The 13,322-nt window shown below is 36.1% G+C and overlaps 1 protein-coding gene across 1 annotated transcript in view; it reads left to right on the top strand.

The window, feature by feature from the left end:
- The first annotated feature begins 4,531 nt into the window (after positions 1-4,531).
- Positions 4,532-13,322, top strand: part of LOC150090313 (immunomodulatory peroxidase-like) — a 43,504-nt gene continuing 34,713 nt past the window's right edge. The window contains exon 1 of the mRNA XM_090369075.1: positions 4,532-4,582. The gene's annotated coding sequence lies outside the window, so the exon portion shown is untranslated. The remainder of the gene's footprint in view (positions 4,583-13,322) is intronic.

The raw sequence follows: 13,322 nt of genomic DNA, 5'->3' as shown, positions 1-13,322 counted from the left end.
TAAATTGCCATCTCAGTTTGCAGTGCGGAATGTACTATGTGTTGTGATTTCATTATCTTTTCTGTTAGATAACAAATTTGTATGCAAAAACTGTTGTAAATGAAGAATTACAACTTGTTATCAAGAAATTTACTTTTCTTAACAAGTTCATTTATTGTAAACAAATTCTCTTGATAAAAATAAATTGTATTGTATTGTTATTATTATTTATTTATTTATTTATTTTTATTATTTATTATTATTTTTTGGCTGGTGCAGCAAAAGCCATAGGCTTCCGTACACCATGTGGTCAATACTAAATACTAATACTAATATAGAGGCCGTTCTTAACATTTCGTTAAAGATTCCGAGCAAGACTAAGAAAACACTGCTGATTTTTATCAAGCCAGAATCCGTCCGACCTGTCAGTGGATTTATTTTGCAGTCTATTAATAACTTTAATGAGGTTCTCTTTAGTAAGTACTATGGAGGATGGAGGAGCAACGTTTCGAAAAGGTATGGAAGGGATGATATATGAGCTATCATTATCCGTCGTGAAGTCCGCAAAAGTAGCTTCAGCCCATGAACAAACAACTCGTTATCCAGCTCATATCTTTTGCCGTGCTTTGCAAATGAAAGCTTGAATAACTTAAGTTTATTTGTTAAAAGACGATAGTGCGCTTGTGTCTTGAGTTTGAGAAGAGAGTTTGTTCTTTTTTTTTTTTTTTTAAAGAATGAATTCCTGAGGGGCTGCTGTTTTTTTTATTTTTTTAATTCCTATTTGCTTGTTGCTTACTGATGATGGCTGTCTTCGGGTCGGCTGAAAACAATGATTTCATCCATTCGTTGATTAGGATCGTTTTGTAAGTTTCTTCAAGTGCTACAGCCTTGAGATGCAAAGCGAGGCCGTTGATAGCATCATCAATCAGGGTGGATGAAAAGTGTTCCCAGTTTCTTTAAGTGAGAGAATTTATGACTTATATTGCTTTAGGAATTTAACAGAAAACACAAATTTTGTTAAAGTTTCCTTATATTCATTTTTAATGGGACTGACCAAAATTTCAAACGCCAATGGCCTGTGATCTGATGCAATTTGGAAGTTGGATGCAATAGGAGTAAGGCCAGGAATGTTATGGAATACTAAATAAAGTGTATAGTGTCATTTGTAATGCGGCTCCCCGAGTTCCCTCAACCGTTTAACTCTGTGATGAATACATCTCTGTAAGGCAACATTTCTGTAGGTTAGCGTGTTCGTGTAGAGTTAGTGAGGGTTATGTTGTTCGTGTTGTTCATCCGGCCTCTTAGCCTTGGGGCCTGTGTTGTGACACAAAATACTCTAGTTTACTGTCCAGTGTCACGAGGAGGCGAGTGGGGCAGGAGGAAGAATAAGCTCTGGCGGGGCGAACCCTGAGGTAGCCAAGACTACAGGCAGGGGGGACGGCCCAAGTACTAGATCAAGTGTTTGATTTCCTCTCGTGGGCTGTGTCTCAAGACACTCTAACTGCAAATTCTGAAGGGAAAGAATGAGATTGCTCCCGGCATCCGCCTATATAGCGGCAGTCATATTGAAATCGCCTGTGAGAAAGATAAGAATATTAGAGGAGATATGACATGAAAGCCAAATTTCAAATTAATTTCTAGACTTCTGCGTATGGCTGGGTAGTAGGTAAACTGTGCAGATTTGGATTCGATGATTGCAATATCCAAAATTTGTGCACAGACCCTCCAAATGATCAGAGCAGCTTTTCCTCACGTGCTCCGAGTGATACCTCTTACGTTGGAGAATTATGACATCACCACCACCAACACTTGTCAGCACGACCATTGCTAATTGCAAGATATGAGGAGTTGGAAACACGGGTATCAAGCTGCTTATTTGAAGTCAAACATGTTTCGGCAAGGCAGATAATGTCATATTCTTCAAGAAATAAAAGTTACTGATGAACAGAATGAAGTTCATTGCCTCTGACGTCCTGGGTGAAAATAGCAGGAGTGGTTGCAAATCCACTTGCTCGATCTCAAGGTCTTATTTATCTGCTCGCCATTTTAGGATATACTCCTAGGTTTTCTCTAAATTCGCGGACGACGGACCCCAGTGGCTAAAGACGTGGATCAAAAATCACATCAAGGTTAGCAGGTCTGCAGGCGACGTCGAAAGAATGATTTGAAGGACGTTTGGCACGTATCCTGCGCAATTTGACTTCGACACCAGTACCAGGGAAAATGAGATATCGAATTTCGGCAGTGGGTATATTTGGTTTGATCCGCGTAACGAAAACATGCGACAATCCAGGAGCTGATTTAATTTGAGACTGGTCATTTACTCAATGGATAACCCCGTCAGCAGCAGAGAAATTCTGTAGTCTCCATTTAGCATACTTCTACAACACATAAGTAAAGTAGTTATTTTACTTAACCCAAACTTATCGACTTATTTGTGATATTTGCGATCCAAGGATTAAATGTCAAAAATAATATTTCAGTTTAATGTTCAATGGTTATTTCATTTAATGAGTAAATTCCCTTTCTGGTGATATACTTTTATATTTATGTCTCTCATTTATGTCACTTCGTTTAATATCTCTGTCACAAAAATGAAGGAATATTTAGTAAAAACAAGTTATTTAATGTATGCAGTGCGTTATATTTCAAGCTCGTTCGATTTTTTTCGTAAGTTAATTGAATTTTTTTTCTTTTTCTGTAATAATAGAATTAAAAAGTAAATATATCCATATCAATTAATTAGTAAGATTGTAATTTTATAAAAAAAGATTTAAAACTCTGTAGTTTTGCCGTTCTCTAAACTTAGTCGCTCGGTGTAATTAGAATTGTGGAATCTTTATTACTATTCTCTCTCTCTCTCCCCCCGTATACACATAGTAATCATCAACGTGTACTGTGACGATGTCCTTGAGGTGACATTTACATCATGATAAAAAAAAAATCAAAAAGGAAGGAAGCTGACCAGTTGTCACAGGTGTTGTCATCTAAGTTAGTCCAAAAGAATAGAAACGTTGTGCTAGTTTCGATAGTAAAGCACTAGATATATTTATACTTATAAAGTTGTTTCTGCAATTACACAATTACGAAGTTTGTTTATATTACAAATAGATTTTTGATAAAGTCATGGTGTTATCATTGAATTTTTGATTGTATGTGTGTGTGATTGGATTGTACGCGTGTGTGTTTTTGATTGTACATGTGGGTGTCTGAAAGGGTGAGTGGGTAGACGCGCGCTCACAAGCATTAATTTATGTTAATCTAACTTATTGTTTAAGTTAGATTAACATAAGTAACATGAAAAATGAGATCTTTTATAACACATCGACGAATTTATGTAAAATTATACACGATTAAGTCTAGTGTAAAAGCTTCAAACTGTGAAAGCTATAAAAAAATAGATGTACACGTCGGGCAGCCTCTTTATGTAAATAGCTTTGATTGAACTGCATTTGGTACTTAGTGCATCGATCTCGTATTGTGGAGCCACTTCGCCACGAGTTACTCGTACCTTCGTATTCCACGACTTTAAATAAGAAGTACTTCTCCAGAGGAGGAGAAGTAAACTGCTTTTAAGGTGTATGCTACTACCTAAACCACTTTAAATAAATAGCAGTATACTCTCCATTGGAGAAGTGCTTTTTATTTAGAGCGATGCAATACTAATGCAACTCAAGGCGAGTGCCTCCACAGTACGAGATCGACAAAAAACCAGTTTGCTCTAAGCAATGTACAGAAAGGAGCTATTCCCGACATGTACAGTAATGTTTTAAATAAATATATCAATGTGTTATAAAAGCTCCAAAATAAGTTAAATTAAAATAATTATGTACTACGAACTCCAATTTCTGATGACCATTCCGTCATCAGAGCTATAGTAAGAGAAAAACAACTGGCGGTTCCAGGTCACTGACTAGACTTCTTATCCTCGCTCACTTCATAGTGTGAACGTAGAGTAGGTAGGACAAATGAATAACCTCGAGCTGCCTCGCATTTTTCTTCTTACCGTAAGCTATAAGGTCATTTCTGGTTTTTACGTCCACATGACTTTCCACTCTGTGCATAGTAATAACCTCTATTAAAAAGTAGTAGGAAATACACCATTTCTCCAACATGTATTCGTACACTAAATGAAAAAAAAAACCATTCTGGTTATAAAAAAGAAATTTTTAATATCCAATGACTGCATACATTTCAACAATATGAGAAAAATTCTGATGGACACTTTATACAAGACTTGGGAATGTGGAGAGCGAATTATAATTAAATTATAATCTGGTTCTAGCAGAGAACTATTATCCAAAAATCTTGTTCTTAATTTTTGCTTTACACAATCTACTAAATAGTGCCTGAATCGTTTTAAAAATAAACTGCAAAAACAAGTCAGTTCCTACTTCTAAGTGGTGACCATCTGTTATTCAGTTGCTAGGCCACAGTAGCTGTAGTCTTGCAGATGATGTTGTCATATTCTCGCTCTACTCTTCAGAAACTGCATCTGACAGAAGAAACATCTTTAACGTTCCTACACAGCTGTTTATTATATATTCTGAGAACCTGATATTTCCAAAAGAGTCTTGCAGAGAAAAAAAGTCTATCGGAGAAAGTAAGTTCCCTTCTCACTGGACATATTTTAATCTCTCTCTCTCTCTCTCTCTCTCTCTCTCTCTCTCTCTCTCTCTCTCTCTTTTATTCCTTCGGATAGGGCAGTGGGTAGCATCCTTGCTCTCTCACACTGTGGAAAAGATCTAGGTTTGATTCCCGTTGCTGGCTTGGCTTTTTTGGCATTTTTCACTCCATGGCCAAAAAATCAATTTCAGGAATGCGTTGAAAGGCACCCCTCCTCCTGGAAACTCGGGTTTTGTGTCACGTAAAATAGGCAAACCAACCATAGAGCATATGTAGTTTACAGCAAATATATACTGACTCGTTGCCTCGACGCAAACTGAAAACGACCAACCACCCTCTTTCTCTCAATTTCTGTGATTTACTTAGTATCTTCCTCGAAAAAAAACTGAAGTTTGAAAATATATGTTGAGCTGTTTTTGGATACTGCATTTGCCCCTAACTTTTACATACAGAATATGTATCGATACCTAATTGCAGGCCAATTACACACAAATCCTAAATTACATAGAATTTTTAAGCGAACCATTATCTTTATAACATGAACTCATTTATTACGTTTTCTCTCGTGTCACCTCATTATTTTCTTGCGTATTATAATGTATAATTCTAGTGATAAATCCGAATCTCCAGAATTACACATATTCTAGAGTGATAATAATGAAATTGTAATACATGTAAGAATATAATTGTAATAGCATACGTATCTTCTAAAATTATAGAATTATAATAATTTCATATAAGTAGGGGAAATATCACCGAGTTATACCATCGAGTTTGCTCTCTTAGCTAGCAATTTCTCATAAGCTGCCTTAGCCAGACTTCCACATAGCTGGTGGTACTTTGGACAACGCTAATCTTTCGATGTCACAAAATGTGATTAGATTTCTTTCCTTTCTCAACTGTAATTATGTTTTAGCTTTTCGGTTTATTTATTATATTTTTTAATTAATTTATTTATTTTTTATTTATTTATTTTTTTGTTTTGTGGATCATTTTAATTTACCAGCTATCATACTGATCCCGAAAGTATCGTGAACTCAAATCTTGAATTATTTGTTGGACGAAAAATCCGAGTTTCCGGGAAAAAAAAACATCCTGTTATCCTCGCCTGACACCAACTAACTTATGTAGGAAAATAGTACGCCTAAATCTTTGTATTTAATATTTAGGCATACTATTGACCCTGGTGGTTCATTCAATACATATATAGTCAACCTGTCACTCATTTGGAGGGTATGTGCTCAAGTCGGAAAACGTAGAAATTTTTCGATTTCTTCAATCGGCGTAGTAGTTAACGTTATAGTTGTAATGAAAAAGAAACCCGTAAAGGTTCCTGGCGTCACTAACGGTATTCGAGCCTGTAGTTGTAGCGAAAAAAATCCCGTAAAAGTTCCTCGCGTCATTAATGGATCCAAATTCGGGCCTTTTCAACCCCTGGAAGTAAGACGGTGATTATAACCACTGCGCTTCCCGCGAAGACCCTTTTTGTATAGCGGAATAATTTAAATATAATGATAGCGTGAATGTAAAGCTTCAGAGAAACTTCTCATCGTCAATTAGGCTCTCGTGGGTAGCCCAGTTGGTAGTATCGCCGTCCTCCCCACACAGGGTAGAAAAAACGAGTTCAAATCCCGTCGATGACGGAAGAATTTTTTATGGGTCTTTTTCACAACGTGGCTGAGTCGGTCTCAAGAGAGGGCAACATTGTGTTTTCTCCCAGAAACTCTGGTTTTTCATCCAGCAAATCGACCTCAGAACACATGCAATTTACAGACAATATACACGGAGCAATATGGCTTAGTCGCCGATGGTTCTAAAACCCAATGACAGCATCATCAACCAGTAACACTAATGATCATGCAGGTGAGATAATAGGAAGAAACTTCCATTGGTGTCAGTGCTTTAATTAAATCTCATATTTTCTGTTGAGACCATTTTATTGCAATAATTTCAAATGCAAAAAACTTGTAACTGAATTTGAGTTTGAGTTTTTGAGTACAAGAGCTTCAAAAAAGTTTGTAGTGTATTGGGTAGAATGTCAATTAATGCAATACCAATATACCAACGAAACTTGCTTCGATATCGAATTAAAAAAAAACTTAAAATATTCTCTGAAACATTATACGTAATCCAAGGGCACTGTGAAAAGTAGGCACTTTCCATTATCTCACTTGAGTAATCATCGTGTCACTAGTCAACGATGAAAAGTTACACAAAAGCTTAAACTTCAAGCTACTAGAGTGTTTAAATTATTTCGGTATGATTTTTTGTATAGTTAGATAAAATTTGTCTCGGTTTTAATCTGAAATTTTAATTGGAAGGATTTGCATTAAAATCCTATCACCTAACTGACAATATGATATTAGCATGACAAAAAAAAAAAATTTTTATCACAGTTTTGGAAGCACTAAAAAAACTTTTGGTTGCATATATCTATGGAGCGAACAGGCTTATAGGTAGAGACGTAGCTGCAAAACACTCCCTCTGACATATGAGAAAGATTTGTTGAAAATATTGGTGAAATACTTTTATCATTTGTTTCTGTAGTTAGTATCGGAAAAAAATTCTGTTCTACTTGTAAATACAAAACATTTTCAGTGATTTTTTATCCTGACAGGTACATCGATTTAAAATTTAGTAAGGTCAAAAAAACAAAATGGGCTTATTTTTACTGCAAATTAAGGCTGAGCTCGTGTAACATCACATTAACCTCAATATAAGAGATGAAAAGAGGTGCACACAAACCTCAATAGAATGCAAACCGGAAGTGGGTAAATTAATGTATTACCTACAACTACTTTTGGACTGTAAATAATTAAACATGTTACAATAAATGTATTTACACTTTGACTTAATAGCATAGATTTATATTAACTGTAATACAATCTAAATGAGTCAAGGAATATAGTGAGCTGAATAACACACTCTGAGAAACATCCGATGCCACTGAACTGTCCTTGGTGTAGTGACTATTGGTTATTTCTCAAATTGGTTTTGGAGACGTGAGTGAGGGCCCTCTCATCATTATTGTTCGTGTTTATATGCTTCTCTCATAATCTGGTTCCTGCCCGAAATCTGTTGTGTCAATTCTAATGTTGTAAGATCCAAAGGTGTTAGAAAATATTGCTCGAAAGTACTACGGGTTTTGTAATACTGATCTGAAATTAGATGTTGCTCCACACTGCGTTCGTTCAATGGCAGGTGTTTAACGATAAGTTCCCTGATGTCAGGTAAGTCCATTCGTCTAGTGATAAGATGTGCCGAAGTGCGCAGGTTTCGCTTCTTGATGGTGCTCTTTCTAGGATTTAATTAGATTAATCATGATCTGCACTTACCAAAGTTATGCTGTGATTCTTATATAATTCCATACATGTTCAGATAATCTTGTACTGCATTCTTAGATTTAAAGAATGAAAGATTCTTTCTTTCGTAAAAATTTAGAGAATAAAAGAATGAAATATTGGAGGATAAAAAAAAATGTTTATCCTTCGAACTTCACGATTGTTCTTCACCTAAAGAGTCGATCCCAACGCCACTCTCACTTGAAGAGTTTGAATTTGATTTGGCACAATTTTCTACAGGTATAACCAAACACTTGGTACACTAATGAAAATCACAAGAGGTTTAACTCAGCATAATACATTCTAGCTCAGAATGAATAATTAAGGAGTAAAATCCACATACTGGCAAAAAAATACGAACCTTTGCATTAACAAAGAAATGCGAATAAATCACAGACAGAAGAAATGCGAATAAATCACACACAGAAAAATGCGAATAAATGCAAGTAGATGCAAAGAAAACTAAGAGGTGTTGCCTCGTTGAAGCTGTTCGACTGCAGCAATACTAAACCAGAATGGGGAAAAGGCGTGATCTATCAGCCTTTGAAAAGGTCTTATTGTGGGTGCACGTTTAGCAGGAACCACGATTCAAGAAACGAAAGGCATAATTGGTTTCTTAAAAGCATCCATCTCAGACAATTTTAATAACTGGAAAGCAAGGTAGAAGTGATTCTTCGACATCTGAAAGGCGTAAATGTAGCAGAAAAACAATACTTCAAGAGCGAAGCAGAAAAATAGGACCTCTAATGTGAGTAAATAACACCTTAATTCAACCTAAATTCAGATGTTATTTGCATCTGAAACAAGTGAATTCAACCAAGCCCTATTTCGACCCGTACGATCAGCAGGGGATTGAAGAAATTGGATATTACCAGTCGCGTGCTTGTCGGAAGCCACTTCTTCCAGAGAAAAACAGAAAAATCTGCTTGCAATGGTGCCGAGAACGTCGTGATCGGAGAGTGGAAACAATGAAGAAAGTCATGGTCAGACGAATCACGATACAGTTTGTTTTGCACTGATGGTAGGCAGAGAGTGTGACGAGAACCTCACGAAGCGATGGACTTTGCTTGCTTTGTTAAGACAACCCAAGCATCTGGAGGTGGTAACATGGTATGGGAAATGTTTTGTTGGCAAGAACTGGGTCCGTTGATACCGGCGGAAAGCCGAATATCATCCATGGAGTACCTGAATTTTGTATCAGATCTACTGCACCCCGCAACGTTACACTTTTATCCCGAAGATGATGGCCACGTTATAGATGACAATACAACAAAGCATCGTGCCAGAATCGTGCAAGCATGGTTAGGAGAACGTGATACGGATCCACCATCTAACCTGGCACCCACATTCACCTTATCTCAATCCTATTGAAAATGTGTGGGATATATGCTGGTGAGAGCTAATTGGTAACGAAGTCCTTTCCCTTTCACTGCGCGATATTTTTCTGGAAGGATGGTTACAATTAGACCAAAACGCACTAAAACACCTTATAGTAGCGGTTCTCAAACTTTCTAAGCCCACGCCACCTTTGACCCGTAAAATTTTTCCGGCGCCTCCCTTGAAGTAAAACATCGATAATTGTGCAATTTCTTATTTTTAATATGTTAATACAATAATTATTAATACGTGTTGATGCGTTCTCTTCGTCAAAAATACCCCAAATATTTTCTTTAATTATTTTCATTAATAACACAGATCAAATAGCAGCAGAAATCTAATAGTAAAAAAAAATCATTCTTAATATACAGTATTTTTAATATTTGCCATGGAAATCTTACATAAACTATTACATCGTTCGCGACACCCCTGGTAAACTATGGCGTCTCCCCAGGGAGTCGCGACGCACAGTTTGAGAACCTCTGCCTTATAGAATCCATGACACGCCGCACACTTGCTGTTATTCTAAGGCGGTCCGATTTGATACTGAATAAAAGTTAGTTTTTTTTTGGCCAGTGTGTGTACAATAACCGCAGTTGGGAATTAAAAACTTATGATGAGTCAAATTAAAACGTTAAGTTATATTAGGTTAGGTTAAGTATACTGGATATATTTATAGCATGGTTTAATGCCACGTTTTTAATTTAATTTCATGTCATGTTATCTATTTGTAACACTGTACATGTTTTTATATTACCCCATAACCTTGTCAAGTCCCTGGCCTCCTGGTTGTGGCGGGCACATTATTGTATCTTTACTGCACAATAAAGATTTCTTCTTCTGAAATTGGATTAAATCAGAACGAAGCAAAATTGGAATTATAATCAAAGATGATTCAGAAGATTTTATACGAATTTTTATAAGACCCTAAGTAAAGCTTGAGATCTTACATAGAAGATTATATATATATATGTCAGAATATTATGTATTGGTATTGATATTGCTCTAGAGGTCACATAAATTAAATCCGAATCACCATCGGTCCGAAGTCGTCCATCCCCATTCTTTGTGGAAGGGTAGCAATCGTAACTGCTGTGCTAAAGCGAAGTTGAAAGAGAAGTTTAAAGTCACAGAGTCGTAAATCTTTATGAGCGGAATAATAGAATGACAGCATGTCCACAACGAGTACCAAGCCAATGAGATAGAGGTTTCCAGAATTCCGAAGGGCTTTGATTTAGAAGAATTAATTTTCATGTCAATGCGAAAACTTCGAGGATAGTTGAAGAATTTGAGCCTTTGCTATAACGCAGTGAGCAGAGTAGTTACTCTTTAACTGTGGCCTGGATTCCATTCCCGTCGATGGCAGAAGGCGAGGGATACTTCCCGTAGAGAAGAAAGGAACTAGACAAGTGTCCTGCTAGAAACTCAAGTTTTTCATCCGACAAAAGATAAGCATGCTATAGAATATGTGCAGTTTACAGACAGCATGCAGCTATACAGCATGGCTTAATTGCTTCAGCGAAAACTCAAATGACCAAATAACCCAAATCAACTTTTTGCTAAAATCTGGAAAAAAAATTTATTGAGTTTAATTGTGGCAACTCAGACTATGCCAAGGTTTTCCCTCCAAGAAACTCGGGTTTTTAGTCCAGCAAAACAGACAAACCGTCCAGATTACACACGTAATATTTATGTATATAATATACCTGGGCGGATGAGGTTGTTCTTGGATAACTCTAATTTGACAATTTTACTTTTATTATTTTTTGCTATAACAGTATTCTATAGTTTGTTTGTTTTTTTATTTGGGGTAGTAGTGAACCAGTCTCAGACGATGGGTGTTTTATCTGGAATCTTGCGATTTAATTTCCTTTTCCCTATACATACAAACCATCCTAGAATACAAAGAATTCTCATAGAGTATATAGGGAGAACTGTAAGTAAAATGCAATAAAACAAGACACCCCGTTTTCTCAATAAAAGAGAAGTTATAACTTTCACCCCTATTTTAATTTCAATTTTAGTAATATAGTAAATTTCAGTAGTATAGTAAATTTTCATACTACTTCAGCCAAACTATCTAAATATACAAACATGCCACTTCAGAACTCAGTCTTAATTGCTTCAGAGCGAATTCTTCAAAGTTAGTAGTAATTTAAAAGAAAAATTGCGAGTATTATTGTCTTTCAAACACGCTTAATCTCACTAAAATGAAATTTAATGCATTTGGGAAAGGTGTTTAATTGAAACCCGATTCACTTATACTAATATACTTATACTTAAATAATCTTAAGTAGTTGTGATGGATTCAACCTCAACGGCATCGAAGCTTCGGGCAAACGGGATATATCCCTTAGTTACGAAAAAAATGGACGCCTATCCCTATACATTCGCTGGGATAAAAGATCACGAATGGACCACACAAAAAGAAAATAACCAAAGTGGTAACAGTGATTGTGACAAAGGGAGAAATGTGACTCTTTATATGCAATCATAGTACCTAGATGGAAAGTTGAAGATGGATAAGATGTACTAAATGCTAAAAATGGGGCACAATAATTTTTTTGGTATGGAACACGTTGAAAATATTTTACAATATGGAATTTGCAATTTTTTAAATCAATCCGATTTTATCGAAATATATGAGTAAATTGGAAATCTGCAGCTCTTCAAAAACTTTGTACATGTATCAGTACTTTATGTTCCGAACTTATACATATGCTAAAAATATGATAGAATGGTTTGGCTTGATGGCTTGGTGCAATTTTGGTTAAGATTTACATCCTCTATATTTATAAAAAAAATATACTCTAAGTACCCCTAACGTTGTCATCCAGATTGAAACAGGAAGAGAAAAAGAGAGAGAGAAATTATTGCACCAGATCTCATCAAAGTCAACGCCCTTATTCTTAATGTACGATAAAATAAAATTCTAAAAGGAAGAATATATATGTCTCTTCCTCTTTCTTCAGAGATTAAGTAACATTTTTGAAAGTAATAACTCATATTCATCTTTTATAACGGGATTTGCATGTCACATCGGGTAGAAAGATTTTTAATATTATCTCTGTATAATTCTTGTGTAAACATCTCCACACCTAAATGTCTTCCGCGTTATTTTAATGTTTACAAAGAGATAAGAATGCTACTGTGATTAATATTCAACAGTAACCATAGAAAGAAAAATTGTATTTTACAGTTATTTTCTCCTTTATTTTATTATATATATATATATTTTTCATTCTGTTCAATTACATAATATTGGCTAAAGAAAAATCGTTATGTACCACAACCTGGTTGAAGCTGACTGTGACACACCACACTTAAACAGCACACATGATATAAGAAGTAGGAATTTTTTTAATTAAAACTACTCTCTTACCTAACCTGAACACACGTCGGTGTCAAACTGACGGCACTGCCACTCACTTCAACAGCGTGTCGATCCACCTTTGACCCTTAGGATACACTACATCTTCCTGAGTAGGGTGAGTATAATCCTCCCTTCTTCTTGCAGAACAGCTACCAGTTGAGCCATTGATGTGCAACGTGTGAGATTTTTTGGCCCTCACCCGACATTACAGTTCATTCCATTGGTGTTCCAAATAGTTCAAATGGAATTCTGTGCGGACCATTTCAACTTTTTTACTTCCATATCCATAAACCATTCTCAAACAGCATCGGCAGTATTGCATAGGACATTATCCTGTTGAAACAAATTTGGGGTATGTACCAAAGAAATGCCACATTCTGAGAAAGTGGAATATGGTCTAGGAACTTTCCACTTTCCCACATTCTGGGAAAATGGAAAGTTCCTAGACCATACCATGAGAAACAGCCAAACGCCATAATCCCACCTCCTCTGAACGTCACTGTTGGCACAATGCACTCCAGCAGTAGACATTCCCAAACCCGCCTATGTGATCAGAACAGGTGAACGAAATTTGTGGTCACAAAGCAACTGGATGCAGGGAATAACTTTGATATCATATAGTTGGA

This window comes from Mastigoproctus giganteus, chromosome 2 (genome assembly GCF_048544385.1).
Source record: "Mastigoproctus giganteus isolate SK-2022 chromosome 2, ASM4854438v1, whole genome shotgun sequence".
Classification (NCBI taxonomy): domain Eukaryota; kingdom Metazoa; phylum Arthropoda; class Arachnida; order Uropygi; family Thelyphonidae; genus Mastigoproctus; species Mastigoproctus giganteus.
Note: the sequence above shows the minus strand (reverse complement) of the source record. Positions and strands in the feature narration are given on the sequence as shown.